This window comes from Sciurus carolinensis, chromosome 1, assembly GCF_902686445.1.
Source record: "Sciurus carolinensis chromosome 1, mSciCar1.2, whole genome shotgun sequence".
Taxonomy (NCBI): domain Eukaryota; kingdom Metazoa; phylum Chordata; class Mammalia; order Rodentia; family Sciuridae; genus Sciurus; species Sciurus carolinensis.
Genome location: NC_062213.1, coordinates 79,699,867 through 79,718,285, shown reverse-complemented (window position 1 = coordinate 79,718,285; position 18,419 = coordinate 79,699,867). Strand labels below are relative to the sequence as shown.

General features: G+C 40.0%; 1 pseudogene; it reads right to left on the bottom strand.

Annotated features, from left to right (window-relative positions):
* Positions 1–225: 225 nt before the first annotated feature.
* LOC124968520 (uncharacterized) lies at positions 226–322 on the bottom strand (annotated as a pseudogene).
* Positions 323–18,419: the final 18,097 nt, after the last annotated feature.

The following is an 18,419-nucleotide window of genomic DNA, read 5'->3' as shown; positions in this document are numbered from 1 at the left end:
AGATACTTGGCTTTAAGATTTTTTGATAAATAAATAAATTCATTTATTTGAAACCGGTTTTTTGTTTTTGTTTTTTTTGGGGTGCTGGAGATTGAACCCAGGGCCTTATGCTTACAAGGCAAGCACTCTACTGACTGAACTATCTCCCCAGCCCCTTGAAACCAGTTTTTAGACTAGTTTTGCTTTTTAAGTACTACTTAAGCCACTAAGTATTTGGATATCATAAAAAATATGAAGTGCTTCAAGAATTTGTGTGTCAGTCTTTCTCAGGGACCACATTAATCTCTGTTTTGTTCCAATTTTAGGATATGGTGCTGCCTCCGATTTTAGTGTATGGACTGCTGAAGTGAGCATTGGTTTTTAGAAGATATCACCTTAGTCTTCATCCAAATTTAGCTTTGATTGAATGGTCACAACAGGAGAAATGTTTATTGTGGGATTTTACCAATAGATACTCTACTTCCCTTAGCCTATTTCCACCTTTTACCCCAAAGTTTAGACTTAATGGTCTCTTGGCTGTGCCTAAGCTCTGTCACCTGACACTCCCACCCCCACTGGGGAAAGGAAGAAATGCAGAGGCTGCAAAGATGGAAAGCTAGTCAGTGCAAAAAGGTGGTGGTGGGTGCTAAGAAGAGATACACCTATTACCAGTGGCTCCAGAAAGGCCTATGCCATGGGGACAAGCTCAAGTACCATCCTTCCCTGAATATTTGTTAGCACAAAATCCAGATGGTTTACTTTTTTTTAGTCTTTCCTTTTTTTGGTTTAGTTGTTTTAGTCCAGGGATTTAAAAATCCAGTTAGTGCTGGTATTGAACCCAGGGCCTTACACATGCTAGTGAAGCACTCTACCAACTGAGCTATATCCCCAGCCCCAGATGACATACTTTTTCTCTAAAAAAATTTTTTTTGTAGTTATAGATGGATAGCATGCCTTTATTTGTTCATTTTTATATGTTGCTAAGGATGGGACCCAGTGCCTCACATGTACTGGGCAAGTGCTCTGCCCCTGAGCTATAGCCCCAGCCGCAGATGACTTACTTTTATAAAGCGATTTCACCTACATTACTTCTCATTATTCCTCAACAATATTCCAGGGAGATATAACCGTTGTTGGCTCCTTTTACAGATGAAGGAAGAAGAGATACAACAGAATTTTGAGCAGCCAGCCACAGGTCACCCAGGAAATACAGGTGTCAGGGCGGGAATGCTCTTCTTCCAGTTGTACCTCAGGGGCTCCCCAAGCAGACAAAGCAGTGCATTGTAGACTCTGCAAATTTTCCTCTCAAAGGAGCCAGCCTGAGACCCAAGACCCAGTCTCTTTTTCTGAGTACTATCACATCTGGCAGGCATTCTTATCATGAGATATTAGAACCAAGATCGATCTGTATCAAGATCTTCTGACCCAGATAGGAAGGAAAAGGTAAAGATCACAGAACCTGTGGGCAACCACAACATTCCCCTTTCTTGGAAACATCTGGCTTTTCACTTCCCTGCAGCTCTGTAGAAACCATCAACAAATAACTTGAAACCTCCAGTAGTATCATCACTTGTTCCATCTAGGAAGTGAGTCCTGTATGAAATAGGTGATTTCCAGGTAAATTTCCATCACCCAGCTGCCTCCTTATTCACCGTTGCCAGTGGGCTGGTTGTCTAATCCTTGCAACAGACAGTGGCAACACAAAGATGTCTTATGACCCAGATATCCAGGTGCACCAAGAACACCTAGTAGCCATGTAGTTATTGTTTTTGTTGTTTTAGTCCAGGGATTTAAAAATCCAGTTAGTGACTGATGCCCACTCCAAGCTAGGAAAAACATATTGGTCTCTTGCAATCGTAGTTGACCTTTAAATTCCCTTTAAAATGAAAATATCCAACTATCCACTGATCTGCACAAAACTCTTAAGAGAATCTTCCATGTGTGTGGAGTATCCTTGTGTTTCCAAAGGTGTCTTTGCAGATACTCAGATTCAGCATTGGTAATTCCAGAGACAGTTTTCCTGGGTCATCTCTCCAGAAATCAGTGCCATAGTCTTTAGGTTTAATAAAAATCAAAGCAAGGACAGAAGATTCGTAGTGGTCCCAAACCAGATCAAGGAGTCTATAAACCATCCTTACTTACATGACCAGCAGGGTGGCAGCCCAGACAGTGAGAGGAGAGCCCTCCTCAGGGAACAGTCCTGGAAACTGAAAATGAAGGGAGAGAGCTGGAAAACTGGGATTTAACCAACTCGTCCTTGCATTTGCCACAATAGGACATTGTTAGGTCTAGGCTCCATGGAACAATGGACTTCGATAGGACATAATAGCCATTCAGAGGGACAGCTTTACATCCCTGCTCAGGCACCCTGAGTTCCTTTTCAATTTGCTCTGACTGCACACAGTGTGTATATTACAGATTATTTGGCCTAACTCTCTTCCTGTTCTCCCTCCCCCATGTTTTTATGTCTGCTCTACATTTCCAGTAAGTGCAGGGTGGTTCTTACTTCTAGAAATGCTGGGTGATATGTCACGGGGCCTCTGCTACTAAAGTTTCCAGCATAGCTTTTCCTGGCCGTGTTAAATGAGATGGGTGCATTCATGAATGTACTCTCAGAGCAGGTCAGTTTGAATGTGTTTGTAGCCCAGTTTCTCCAAGTATGTAATAACACCCAGGAATAAAACTGTGCTCATAAAAAGGCTTGTTGTAGCATAAACCTGAACACAATAACATCCAATGTCATCGAAAGATGGTATATTCTAGAGCTATTTTATAGCATAATATGAGAATTGTATTGGCAAATAATGTTGCAAAAAAGTAGAACATAAATAGCTTATTTCTTGACAGAAACTATGAGACACCATGTGTGCAGGTGGACAAAGATATCATGGTAATAGCTAATGATAAGAATATTTGTACATAATAAGGAGAATTATGTCTCTTTACAATCTTTACTTTTAACATTTTAAATCATTTTCTCAAGAAAAGCATTTCAGTGGGGCATGGTGGTGCACACCTATAATCCCAGTTACTCAGGAAGCTGAGGCAGGAGGACCAAAAGTTTGAGGCCAGCCTTGGCAACTTAGTGAGTCCCTGTCTCAAAACAAGCAAGCAAACAAGCAAGCAAAAAAAGGATGGGGGACTGTGGAAGTAGCTCAGTGGTAAAGTGCTGGCCCAGCATGAGAGGCCCTGTGTTTAATCCCCAGTACAGGGTGGAGGAGGGAAGCATGGAGGTGGGGGAGGTGAAGGAAAGAAAAAAACCTCCCACCATTCTAATGATAAAAGGCCAATTTTGTAGGAATGACAATATGTTCTATGGATCTAGGTTATAGTTTATTGCATGAGGATACTTTTCCTCACTATTGCAAGTGACATTTGCTATTGGGATATTCTGAGTGATGGCCTGAACTGTAGGTTACGCCCTGACCTTGAGGTAGTCACCAAGGACTTCTGGAATGTATAGTGAGGGGTCCTGGGACTAGGACTGCCCTTTCTCTTCTGTGAAGTTGTAAGGGGGAAATAAGAAACAAAACAAAACAAAACAAAACTGAAGTTCTTACATCTCTAACCCATGATTATTGTATATTCATTTTAGGAAAGGAATTCAAATAACAATTAAAATGCCAAGGTCACTCAGTGAGTAAATAGAATAGGACTTGAGTTTGAGCCCAGAAATTCTTCTGGGCTCTAAACCATATTCTTCCTGCTACACCACCATGCTGCCTAAAATGTGTTTCCTAAGAACTCATTTTCTATTTCCCAAATGGAATGTAAATTCATTAGATCAGAGAGGACTCTGAACTGTAGGTAGGGCATCCCAGCTTGGGTGATGGGTAAGGTGCTTACTATTCTAAGCACTTTACATGTGTGCTCCCGTTTATTCTTTGCAATTTAGCTATCCCATTTTGTAGTGGAAATCGAGGCACAAGCAGGTTAGCCATTTGTGCTGGGTTATAGAGTTGTAAATGGCAGAGCTAAGATGTGAATATCTGGCCCCAGAATACAATAAGTGCTAAAAAAAGTATTCGTAAAATGCATTTTCTGCGTTTCTTGAATCTAAGGCAAATCAGAGGAGATAGGTATAACCAAGAAACATAAAACATAATAAGTGAATAAAATAAATAAGTAAATAAATAAATAAAAAGAATTCTTAGTCTCTTTAGCTCTGGTTCCCTGAAGGTGTTAAAGTGTGGATTCTTCAAGGAAGTGCCTAGAATTATCAGGAGATAAACTAATTGTGACTTTCCTTGTGAGTTAAGTTCTCCCAGGGACTGCTAGAAGTGCAAGGTTAGCCCTTCCCCATCTCCTCCCCAGGAAAAATGAGTTGCAATCCACCCTCACGTAGATTTTACTACTTAAACGTAGAATGATTTGTCTTACCTTTAAATGAAAAGAACTGGACCATAAGATGGTTCAAATATGGGGATGTTCTACCATGGCTTAACATATTTGCAGTCAGGTTTGACAGCTGTGTAGCGTTGGCCAAGAACCTGTTGTGGAGTATATGGCTTGTTTCCTTTTTCTCACCATCACAATCTCAATGAATAACAACTGGCCTTTGAGCTTTCTAGGTATAGGGTGCAAATATCCTGGTAGAATTCTTAGCTATTGGAAGGTTCAAATCCGGTGTTCGGGGAAATGGGGAAATAAAAAGACTTTGTGAGAACATAAACCCATATTTGTTATGATCTAGGATGCTGCCCTCTTTCACCTTCTGCAAGGAAGGAGGATGGGAATATTCTCCTTGGATGGGAAGAGGAAGCATTCATCACATCAGTTAGTGCTCGTATATCTTCCCAGGGTATGAATGTCTCTGATTTGCCTTATCACTAGAGAGAACATGTTTGCAGAGGAAGGGTTCTTTCACTGTAGAGATATGTGAGGTATGTGTTAGATAATGAGTTGATTTAACCATGCAGTGAAAAAGACTGCAAAGAGTACTGGTTAGCAATGGGCAAGACTTTTCTGCCCGAATCATAAACATAAAAAAAGGGAGTGTTAGAAAATTTTGGAGCTGGAAGTTCTAAAGTTCACCTGGTTCCAACCTGCATGTTACATAAGAAGAAGTCAAAGTTCAGGGTATAACCTCCCCGAGGTCTTCTTGGGGACGAGCCACAGGGTCTTTCAGGATTCTAGTTATCTTCTTTCTCTCTCTCTTCCTTCATCCTTCCTTTTGTGAAGCTGGGGATTGAATCCAGGGCCTTGCACATGCTAAGCAAGTGCTGTACCACTGAGCTACATCTCTAGTCCCAGTTCTAGCTATCTCTGAGAAAGAAAGGAAAGAAGAATTGTAGAAGACATGTTTTTCTAAAGCAGCACAACATCTGCAAATACAGAATATAATGCTTTCTACCTTCTACCTTCCAGGAAGCATCAATCACCTTGACTTCTGTACCATCATCCGGCAGAATATCCAGCTCTATAGCCCACTATTTGACTTTAAAATGGGACTACAGGGGAAGAAATATTTGGAATAAGCCACATCCCAGAAAACTCAGAATACATTCACCACATATTTTGAGCACTAGCTTTACACTGGGAGATAGAATGCAAACTGAAAAACACATTTTCTCACTAAAGAGCACCGTGGTAGACAGGTGGCATATGACATATACAATGAAGGTTGTAATAGAGGTATGGATGTTAACACACCTGTGGGATTTCATAAATGACTTATTTTGTGCAGCATGATAGTATCCAGATCCATCCATTTACCAGCAAATTTTCAAATGTTGTAAAGTCATTCTTCTTTATGGCTGAGTAATATTCACTGTGTGTATATACCACAATTTCTTTATCCATTCATTTTTTGGTGGGCATCTAGCTTAACTACTGTGAATTGTACTTCTATGAACATTGATGTGACTGTGTCACCGTAGTATTCTGATTTTAACTCCTTTGGATATATATACCAAAGAGTGGGATAATTGGGTCAAATGGTTTTTCCATTCCAAGTTTTTTGAGGAATCTCTGTACTGCTTTCTAGAGTGGTTGCACTAATTTGCAGTCCCACCAACAATGTAAGAGTGTTCCCTTTCCCCCATATCCTCACCAACATTTATTGTTACTTGTAGTCTTGATAATTGCTATTCTGACTAGAGTGAGGTGAAATCTCAGAGTAGTTTTAACTTGCATTTCTCTAATTGCTGGAGATATTTAACATTTTTTCATATATTTGTTGACTATTCATTTTTCTTCTTTTGAGAAGTGTCTGTTTAGTTATTTTGGTCATTTATTGATTGGGTTATTATTATTATTATTTTTTTTTTTGATGTTAAGCTTTTTGAGTTCTTGGTATATCCTGGAACCAACACCTTATCTAAAGTGTGGGAGTTAGCTCTTTTTGTAATGTTAGATATACTTGTAGCCTAAGACCCAGCAATTCTCAAGTTCATTAAAAGACTTGTATGAGAATGTTCCAAAGCAACTACATTCATAATGACCCCAAACTAGAAAAAACTCAACTGGCTATTAATAAGAAAAAGGATAAACAAATTGTAGTTTGATCACACGATGGAATACTACACAACAATGAAAAGTAATAGCTAAAATCATAAACAAACATGGGTGAAGCTCATAAATGGCATGTTGAGACAGAAGGCAGTTATAAAAAATTATCATTTATGTAATGTTAAGAAGAGATAAAGACTAGTCACAAGTGACTAAAATCAAATAGTGGCTGCCTGGGGAGGGAGACTTGCTAGAAGGGAACTTTCTGCCTCCGTGAGAAATGTTTGCAGTCCAGATTTGGTTGTTGGTTACACAGCATATACATTTGCAAAACCAATCTCTCTGTATAGTTAGGATCCGTGAATTTTATATATGTCAACTTTACCTCAATAAAAGTAAGCTGGGTCTCTTAGAATGAGTAGAAGTTTCTAGATTCAGAAGAGGGGAAGAAGATTCTAGGCTTTGAAGAAATTATTCCACCAGAGCTGAGTCATGCAGAGTAGATTAAATTCCATTTGGATGAACAACTGAGGGAAATTTCCCTCATTTTCTTGCACGAATAGGCCTTTGTGCAGTTATCAGAATTTACACTCTGTTGAAACTTTGTGTGAGGCTGAATGCTTGCTTTCTCCCCTGTTTCCTTATCCCCAAGAACTGGTGTGTGTCTTTATATTGTGGAATGAGTATGGGGATGTGGATGGATGGGTAGATTTATGTTTGAACGGAGAAAATAGGAATTATTTTGCTTTCTACCCTAGGGACTCAGTAGCTGAAAGGGGCCTTAAAAATTATCAGGGTGGAGTGAGGGTATAGTTCCATGGCAGAGCACTTGCCTGGCATGCATGTGTCCCTGGATCTGATCTGCAGCACTACCTTCCTACCCGCCCCAGCCCAAATCACCATGAAGAGTGGAGTGGCATGCATATTGCTGAAGCAATCAATCATACACTTGCTAGAGGCAGAGATTGATTCCACTTCCCTTTAACTAGAATGTTGAATATATTTGCCTGGACCAGTTAGAATTAGAAGAAGGAAAAGGAGAAAAAGAAGACCCACATAGAAGGTAGCTTTTACTTCAGGCTTTTAAATAAGGATGTGAGAAATTAAAAGGGAGCGGGGGAGTTCATGAGAATAGGGTTGGTTTGGGGACAGGACAAAGCTAGGAAGATGGTAGTGACAAAGAACAGTTTATATAAACGTGAATCAGAAATGTTCTGTGCTGACCTAGCCTGCCCTTGGCTTCCCTGGTCTTGCAGGTGCAGGGCTGCATATCCCACCCTGTGCAACCACCCACCAGGACAGAACCCGGGTTCTCTGGCAGTTCAACTCATTGCCAGAGGCAGGGGCACACAGTCCTGTGTTGTAAGCAGGATTCTGGGGCCAGAGTAAAAGTACATAATACTCCATGATATTTTAGAAAGACATAAAAGTACAGAAGACTTCATGATATTTTAGAAAGTTAATTTGCATGTGAATTACCTTGAAATTAATTCACTTGCCTTCAGTGCTTGACTCTGTTTTTGGCTACCGTATTTTTGGGTTCTGGATTTTCTTGTACACATATCACAAGGCCTGGGCAATTTAAACTAATATGGTTGTCTGTCTCCACCCTCAGATAATCACCAAGTTTTCTCTCCCTCTGACTTAAGTCGAAGGAGGAATGCTGGGGGTGAGAGAGAGGAGAGGGATAGAGAGAGAATGAGTGTGCAATTGGAACTAGATTTTCTTGGAATGTTTCATTAAAATCAAGTTGTACACTGACATTATTTCTGACTTGAAAATATATTAGGTTAGGATATTTAATCAATGGCTAATAATAACTTTCCTGTTTGTTTCTGAATGCTAGAAATGCACCAGTGAAACGTTTTGGGTATACTTTTAGTGTAATTCTCTTTTGGGTGGGTAGAAAGATAAACCAACTAGGCCAGCTGCTCCACTTTTTAATTTTTCCTTTTGTAAAAAGTAAAAGCTGGAGAAAGGAGCCCGCTAAGTTGGAGGTTGTTTAGATTATGTGTATTTTTCTGGAAAACATCTTCATTGTTCAGGGTGAGAAGTTGAAGGTTTATTTTTATGCACCTCTGTTTTTAGTTGCAAACTAGCATTGCTGGCTCACGGTGGAAGCCCCTTTGTATGAAACATCCCTTACTGCATTGGTCCCTTGAGTACAGCACTTGCCAAATTATCATTCGTCCTGGGCTGGTTGATTTTTCTGGAGAGAGGAAACATCTTGATAACTCACCGAGTTGTTATGTCAGAGAAAGTATGTCACGGGATCCTCGACAGCTCATACCAGGGCATCCTCAGGGGCACAGTACAAGATGCCAAGGTCTTCCAGCTCACCTACTCTGGCACTGTTGCTCATCACGTCTCATTACCCAACTGTGTACACTTGGCTGCCATTTTCTTAAAGACACTTACGCAGTGGTATTTTGTAACGACGTCAATTCTCTTCCTGTCTGACCTAGAAGATTAGGGTGACTCAATGCTGGCTGGTCAACCTTAAAGATTAAATCGAGGACACGGGCTTAATGATTTTAACAGTGAGTATAAAGGATTTCCCAAGTATGAGACTCATGACATAAAATAGAACTGAGAATGTTATTCCATCTTAAAGAGAAAGTAATGTAGCTGAAAACCAATTTAATGATTTCTTTAAAAAACAACCTTCAGGGCTGGGGATATAGCTCAGTTGGTAGAGTGCCTGCCTCATATGCACAAGGCCCTGGGTTCAATCCCCAGCACCACAAAAAAAAAAAAAAACCTTCAAATTTTGAAAAATTTAAATGGAAATAAAGACAGGAGTCTAGTGGGGAAGCTATAAATGCTAAGGAAGAAATAAGGATATAGGAGTCTAATGGAGAATCAGCTATGCTAAATTATTTATAAAATACTTTAGTGTATAAATAAATATCCACCTATTGGTTAGAAACTAGGCAAAAATCATAATTCTATGATTATGATCATTATTTTCTTAGTTGAATTCATTTGGGTGAAACTTTTATTTGCTTTAGTTCAGTGTTTGTCAAATGGTAATGTGTTAAGAATCTCTTGTGGAGCTTGTTCACAATGCAGATTCCAGGGTCACATCCTCAGACCTTCCTATCAGAGTTCCTGGTCTGGAGAGGGAGCCCTTCTAGCCAATACTTTGCCATCCTCTGGACATTAACAGAAAGTGTAGTAAAAATAAGAATGTCAATGGCAATTAAGTCTTATGAACACAGTTACCCAGAGTCACAATATCCTGGACCATTTTATTCCAACTTCTAACATCCCAGAGAGGCATACAGTTTCAAAAGAAGGGGAAAAAAATCCCCAGACCTGTGATTTCTTCAAAATGCTTTGTTTACTGTCTAGAACTGTTTGGATATATATTCAGCAGAAGATAAAAATTCCTGCTTGGAACTTGTCAAGAGCAAGTCTATGATACCCAGGAATTTGAATATCAGTTGAATGTGCTTGATCTGGAGTGCTGCACTGGTTAGCTCTGTCTGGCCACTGTATGTCCTCCCTAGCAGAGTGTGTGGTGGAGGGCTGTGGTACTGGTCAGGTGGGACTGGAAAAATGCTTCGGCCATGGCTGCTTAGCCACTGAGCTACCTTACTGAGCTGTATCTGGATGCTGGGCTGCTACACCTGGGTCAGAGCAAAGGGTTAGGGTGAACACAAACCTCCTTTGTCTTAGCATAATTTTCCTGAACAAGGAAGTCTCATCTTGCTTTTCGAGAAGAATCAGGCCAAATGATTTTATTTCAAGAGTATCATGCTTAGATTCTGCAGATAAAGAAACTGTAAGGCAGGATAACTATCAACAATACAGATGCTCCTTTTTTTGTGTGATTTACTTCCCTGTTGCTATTTTGGAAGCTTGGTCATTGGAAGCTTCTTGGGAAGGCAGGATGAATCTGTCCTCAGTGCCTCTGGGTTTTATGTCAGTTGCTTACTGCATTTGGATATCCCATAGGAACTGCAAACTTGATATGCACAAAATTGGGTATATTATCAAATTGCATTTTTTTCTTTTAAAAATTGTTTTAAAAAGGTGTGTTCTTTTTATCTATACATGACAATAGAATGTATTTTGACATATCATATAAACATAGAGTATAACTTCCCATGTTTGTGGGTTGTACAAAATGTGGAGTTACACTGGTCATGTATTAATATATGAACATAGTAAAGATATGTTGGATTAATTCTAGTGTATTTCCTATTCTTATCCCCCGCTTCCTTTCATTTCCTTTTGTCTAATCCAGTGAACTTCTATCCCCCTCCCACCCCCTGCAATAATTGTGAGTTAGCATCGCATATCAGAGAGAACATTCGACCTTTGGTTTTGGGGGACTGACTTGTTTCACTTAGCATGATAGTCTCCAGTTCCATCCATTTACCAGCAAATGCCATAATTTCATTCTTCTTTATGGCTGAGTAATATTTCATTGTGTATATATACCATAGTTTCTTTATCCATTCATCTGCTGAGGAGCACCTGATTTGGTTCCATAGTTTAGCTATTGTGACTTGAGCTGCTCTAAACATTGATGTGGCTGCATCAATGTAGTAGGCTGATTTTAAGTCCTTTGGGTATAAGCTGAGGAGTGGAATAGCTGGGTCAAATGGTAGTTCCATTCCAAGTTTTCTGAGGAATCTCCATATTGCTTTCCAAATTGATTGTACCAATTCAAAATTCATTTTCTTTTTTTTTTTTCAGAAATAGAAAAAATTCATCCTAAAATCCATATAGCACCTCAAAGGACCCTAAGTACCCATAAAAGTGTTGAAAAATAAGAACAAATTTGGACAACTCACACTTCCTGATTCAAAACATATTTTAAAACTACAATAGTCAAACCAGTGTGGCACTGGCAAAAGAGCAGCTATATAGAAAATGGAACAGAATAGAGAACCAGAAATAAACCCTCATGAATGAATATGGATAAGTAATTTTCAAAAAGAATATCAAGAATGGGGGCAAAGTACAGTTTCTTCGGTGAATGGTACTAGGAAAACTGGATATCCACATGCAAAGAATGAAGTTGGACCCTTACTTTACACCATGTACAATTTACACAAATTGAATTAGGACCTAAACATAAGACCTAAACTATTAAATTCCTAGAAGAAACCATAGAGATAAAACTTAACATTGAGAGGGGCCAAGATGGCGGACTAGGGGGCGGCTGCATTTCACGTTGCTCCAGGACGCAAGATTCAAAAGAGGAGATAGTGAGAGACTTGGGACCAACTCAAAGCCGCCGGGAGAGTCTCTCCCGTTGGGGAGGCGTCCCGGATGGGGCGGTAGCCCCGGAACGCAGGGAATTTGTGGAGTTGCTGGGCGAGACGCCCCTCCCCCCACAGGAGCGGTAAACACGGACAACTGGGATCATCATAGAGGAGGCGGCTCAGCACGGCGCTTGGACTCGGACATCCACTGGGGCTCCGGGCGGCTGCCTGAGGAAGAGTTGCGTGGCGAGCTGTTTAGACCCAGAACGACCGCTTCTGAACACCAGGGGGTTGCCCGGAGGAAGAGGAGAAGCCCGGCGGGTCGCTTGGTCTAGGAGTGACTGCATCAGAACCACAGGCAGTTGCCAGAGGAGGAGCTGCGTGGCGAGCTGTTTGAACTCAGAACGACTACTCCAGAACACTGGTGGCCTGCCTGGAGGAGGAGAACGGTGGGACGCTTGGTCTAGGAGTGACTGCATCAGAGCCACAGGTGGTTGCCAGAGGAGGAGGTGAGTGGTGAGTTGATTGGACTAAAAGCTACCACTCCTGAACACTGGTGGCCTGCCTGGAGGAGGAGTGTGGTGGGTCACTTGGTCTCGGAGCCACTGGTCCTGAACACCCGGGGGGCTACCCCAAGGAGGAGGAGGAGGAACAGGGCGGGTCACTAAGACTTGGAGTGACTGCCTAGGGCTATGGGTGGTTGGCGGGAGGAGGAGACCCGAAGTGAGTTGTTTGGACTCCTAGTGACTGCGTCGGAAACCGGGCGGCTGTCCAGAGGAGGAGGTGTGTGGCGGGTCTCTGGGTCTCAGAGCTATTGTACGGGGCTCCAGGTGGTGGCTCAGAGGAGGGGCTGCATAGCCAGGCGATTGGTGCAGAGCAGGGTCCCAGGAGCTAGGTGGCTTCTTGCTGGAAGAGCTGCACAGAGACATGCCTAGGGGCGGAGCGAAGTTTCCAGGACTGCGGGCAGATTCTCTGGGAGAGGCAGCCTAAGGAGACTCGCCTGCGAAGGGTGAGGCTCCCAGGCCCAGGAGGTAGGTCCGGGCCCCTGGGATCGTTGCAGAGGAAGACAGCCCAGCCCAGGCAGTAGTTGTAGATTGAGGGGAGCCTCTAGGAAGGCAACTGACCAGCGAGACGTCACCACCGAGTGAGTCTTCCCGGCCGGGGGAGGTTTTCCCACAGGGACAGTAAAACCAGAGACACAGGCACAAACAGGCCTTGCCTCAGCCCGCAGTCTAGTTCCCCATTGGATGACCATTGGTCAACAAGTGGAGGCACCTCTGCCCACTAGCAGGGAATATACGCCACCTGAGGGTCACCACCCCTAGAGAGGCAGCTTCTTCGTGGAGCTCTGCATTATCAACCTCCTCCAAGACTTCAGGCTACTAAAGGATAAGAGGGGATATACTAGCAATCTTCAGGGACATTATAAGTTGATAGAGGAAATCTGCAATATCTTAATGACCCACTGATTCCTGAACAATATGAGAAAGAAAGGGAAGAAAATGCCCCAAACAAATCTAGATGTTACATCAATAAAATCTAACGACAGCATGGCAGAAGAAATGACAGAAGGGGAGTTCAGAATGTACATAATTAAAATGATTAGGGAAGCAAACGATGAGATGAAAGAGCAAATGCAGGCATTGAATGATTGCACCAATCGACAGTTAACAGAGCAAATTCAGGAAGCAAAAGATCATTTCAGTAAAGAGTTAGAGATATTGAAAAAAAACCAAACAGAAATCCTTGAAATGAAGGAAACAATAAACCAAATTAAGAACTCCATAGAAAGCATAACCAATAGGATAGAACAGCTGGAAGACAGAACTTCAGATATTGAAGACAAAATATTTAACCTCGAAAACAAAGTTGAACAAACAGAGAAGATGGTGAGAAATCATGAACAGAATCTCCAAGAACTATGGGATATCATGAAAAGGCCAAATTTGAGAATTATTGGGATTGAGGAAGGCTTAGAGAAACAAACCAAAGGAATGAACAATCTATTTGAAGAAATAATATCAGAAAATTTCCCAAATCTGAAGAATGAAATGGAAAATCAAGTCCAAGAGGCTTATAGGACTCCAAATACACAAAATTACAACAGACCCACACCAAGGCACATTATAATGAAAATACCTAACATACAAAATAAAGACAGAATTTTAAAGGCTGTGAGAGAAAAGAACCAAATTACATTCGGGGGAAGCCAATACGGATATCAGCAGATTTTTCAATCCAGACCCTAAAAGCTAGAAGGGCCTGGAACAACATTTTTCAAGCTCTGAAAGAAAATGGATGCCAACCAAGAATCTTATACCCAGCAAAACTTACCTTCAAATTTGACGATGAAATAAAATCATTCCATGATAAACAAAAGCTAAAAGAATTTACAAAAAGAAAGCCAGCATTACAGAACATTCTCAGCAAAATATTTCATGAGGAAGAGATAAAAAACAAAGAAGCAAATCAGCAAAGGGAGGAATTATCCTAAAGGAACTGTCAAATAAAGGAGGAACCAAGATGTGTCAAAAATTTTAAATATGAACCAAATGACCGGGAATACAAATCATATCTCAATAATAACCCTGAATGTTAATGGCCTGAATTCATCAATCAAAAGACATAGACTGGCAGATTGGATTAAAAAGAAAGATCCAACAATATGTTGCCTGCAAGAGACTCACCTCATAGAAAGAGATACCCATAGACTAAAGGTGAAAGGATGGGGAAAAACATACCATGCACATGGACTCAGCAAAAAAGCTGGAGTATCCATCCTCATTTCAGATAATGTGGACTTCAAGCCAATGTTAGTCAGAAGGGATAAAGAAGGACATTTCATACTGCTTAAGGGAAGCATAAATCAGCAAGATATAACAATCGTAAATATCTATGCCCCAAACAGTGGCTCATCCATGTATGTTAAACAAATCCTTCTCAATTTTAGAAACCAAATAGACCATAACACAATAATACTGGGTGATTTTAACACCCCTCTTTCACCACTGGACTGATCTTCCAAACAAAAATTGAACAAAGAAACCATAGGTCTCAATAACACAATCAATTATTTAGACTTAACAGACATTTATAGAATATACCATCCAACCAAGAGTGAATACACTTTCTTCTCAGCAGCACATGGATCCTTCTCTAAAATAGACCATATATTATGCCACAAAGCTAATGTCAGCAAATACAAGAAGATAGAGACACTACCTTGTATTCTATCAGATCATAATGGATTGAAGTTAGAAATAAATGAAAGAGTAAAAAACAGAAACTACTCCAACACCTGGAGATTAAACAATGTGCTACTATATGATGAATGGATAACAGAAGATATTAGGAAGGAAATTTAAAAATTCTTAGAGGTAAACGAGAACAAAGAAACATCATATAAAAATCTCTGGGACACTATGAAAGCAGTACTTAGTGGAAGATTTATTTCATGGAGCGCATTTAATAAAAGAAGTAAAACTCAAAAAATAAATGACCTAACACTACAGCTCAAAGCCCTAGAAAAAGAAGAACAGACCAACACCAAAAGTAGTAGAAGACAGGAAATAGTTAAACTCAGAGCTGAAATCAACGAAATTGAAACAAAAGAAACAATACAAAAATTGACAAAATAAATAGTTGGTTTTTTGAAAAAATAAACAAAATTGATAAACCTTTAGCCACACTAACAAAGAGAAGACGAGAGAAAACCCAAATCACTAAAATTCGGAATGAACAAGGAAATATCACAACAGACACGACTGAAATACAAAACATAATTAGAAGCTATTTTGAAAATCTATACTCCAACAAAATAGAAAATTTCAAAGACATCAACAGGTTTCTAGAGACATACAAATTGCCTAAACTGAACGAGGAAGACATACACAATTTAAATAGACCAATTTCAAGTAATGAAATAGAAGAAGTCATCAAAAGCCTTCCAACAAAGAAAAGTCCAGGACCAGATGGGTTCTCAGCCGAGTTCTACAAAACTTTTAAAGAAGAGCTCATTCCAATACTTCTCAAAGTATTCCAGAAAATAGAAGAGGAGGGAACTCTCCCAAACTCATTCTATGAAGCCAATATTACCCTGATTCCTAAACCAGACAGAGACACATCAAGGAAAGAAAATTTCAGACCAATATCCTTAATGAACATCGACGCAAAAATTCTAAACAAAATTTTAGCAAATCACATACAAAAACATATTAAAAAATAGTGCACCATGATCAAGTGGGTTTCATCCCAGGGATGCAAGGTTGGTTCAACATCAGGAAATCAATAAATGTAATTCACCATATCAATAGACTTAAAGTCAAGAATCACATGATTATTTCGATAGATGCAGAAAAAGCATTTGATAAAATACAGCACCCCTTCATGCTCAAAACACTTAGAAAAAATAGGGATAGTGGGAACATTCCTTAACATTGTACAGGCCATCTACGCTAAACCCATGGCTAATATCATTCTAAATGGTGAAAAACTGAAAGCATTCCCTCTAAAAACTGGAACAAGGCAGGGATGCCCTCTTTCACCACTTCTATTCAACATCGTCCTTGAAACTCTAGCCAGAGCAATTAGACAGACCAAAGAAATTAAAGGGATACGAATAGGAAAAGAAGAACTCAAACTATCCCTATTTGCTGATGATATGATTGTATACTTAGAGGAACCAGGAAATTCCACCAGAAAACTTTTAGATCTCATAAGTGAATTCAGTAAAGTAGCGGGATATAAGATCAATGCACATAAATCTAAGGCATTTTTATACATAAGCGATGAATCTTCAGAAAGAGAAATTAGGAAAACTACCCCATTCACAATAGCTTCGAAAAAAATAAAGTATTTGGGAATCAATCTCACAAAAGAGGTGAAAGACCTCCACAATGAGAACTACAGAACACTAAAGAAAGAAATTAAAGAAAACCTTAGAAGATGGAAAGATCTCCCATGTTCTTGGATAGGAAGAATTAATATTGTCAAAATGGCCATACTACCAAAAGTGCTATACAGATTCAATGCAATTCCAATTAAAATCCCAACGATGTACCTTACAGAAGTAGAGCAAGCAATTATGAAATTCATCTGGAAGAATAAAAAACCCAGAATAGCTAAAGCAATCCTTGGCAGAAAGAGTGAAGCAGGGGGTATCGCAATACCAGATCTTCAACTCTACTACAAAGCAATAGTAACAAAAACGGCATGGTATTGGTACCAAAATAGAAAGGTGGATCAATGGTACAGAATAGAGGACACGGACACAAACCCAAATAAATACAATTTTCTCATACTAGACAAAGGGGCCAAAAATATGCAATGGAGAAAAGATAGCCTCTTCAACAAATGGTGCTGGGAGAATTGGAAATCCATATGCAACAGAATGAAACTAAACCCATATCTCTCACCATGCACGAAACTAAACTCAAAATGGATTAAGGATCTCGGAATCAGACCAGAGACCTTGCATCTTATAGAAGAAAAAGTAGGTCCAGAGCTTCAACATGTCGACTTAGGACCAGACTTCCTCAACAGGACTCCCATAGCACAAGAAATAAAAGCAAGAATTAATAACTGGGATAGATTCAAACTAAAAAGCTTTCTCTCAGCAAAGGAAACTATCAGCAATGCGAAGAAAAAGCCTACAGAGTGGGGGAAAATCTTTGCCAATCATACTTCAGATAGAGCACTAATCTCCAGATTCTATAAAGAACTCAAAAAACTCTACACCAAGAATGTAAATAATCCAATTGACAAATGGGCTAAAGAAATGAATAGACACTTCACAGAAGAAGATCTACAAGCAATCAACAAACATATGGAAAAATGTTCAACATCTCTAGTAATAAGAGAAATGCAAATCAAAACCACCCTAAGATTCCATCTCACCCCAATTAGAATGGCGATTATCAAGAATACAAGCAACAACAGGTGTTGGCGAGGATGTGGGGAGAAAGGTACACTCATACATTGCTGGTGGGGCTGCAAATTAGGACAGCCACTCTGGAAAGCAGTGTGGAGACTCCTTAGAAAACTTGGAATGGAACCACCATTTGACCCAGCTATCCCACTCCTTGGCCTATACCCAAAGGACTTAAAATCAGCATATTACAGAGATACAGCCACATCAATGTTCATAGCTGCTCAGTTCACAATAGCCAGATTGTGGAACCAACCTAGATGTCCTTCAATTGATGAATGGATAAAGAAAATGTGGTATATATACACAATGGAATATTACTCAGCCATAAAGAATGATAAAATTATGGCATTTGCAGGCAAATGGATGAAACTGGAGAATATCATGCTAAGTGAGATAAGCCAATCTCAAAAAACCAAAGGAAGAATGATATCGCTAATAAGTGGATGATGACACATAATGGGGGGTGGGAAGGGTTAGTGTTGGGGTTGGAGTTGGGTTTAGGGAGGGGGGCAGGAATGGAGGAAGAAAGGACTGTATAGATGGAGGGGAGGGGTGGGAGGGGTGGGGCGGAAGGGAAAAAATGGCAGAATGAATCAAACAACATTACCCTATGTAAATTTATGATTACACAAATGGTATGCCTTTACGCCATGTACAGACAGAGAAACAACATGTATCCCATTTGTTTACAATTAAAAAAAACAAAAACAAAAAAACAAAACTTAACATTGAATCTGGCAATTTCTTGGATATGGTCACCCAAAATCATGGGCGACACAAGAAAAATAGACAAATGAGACTTTATCAAAATTTAAAACTTTTGTTTATCAAAAGACACTATC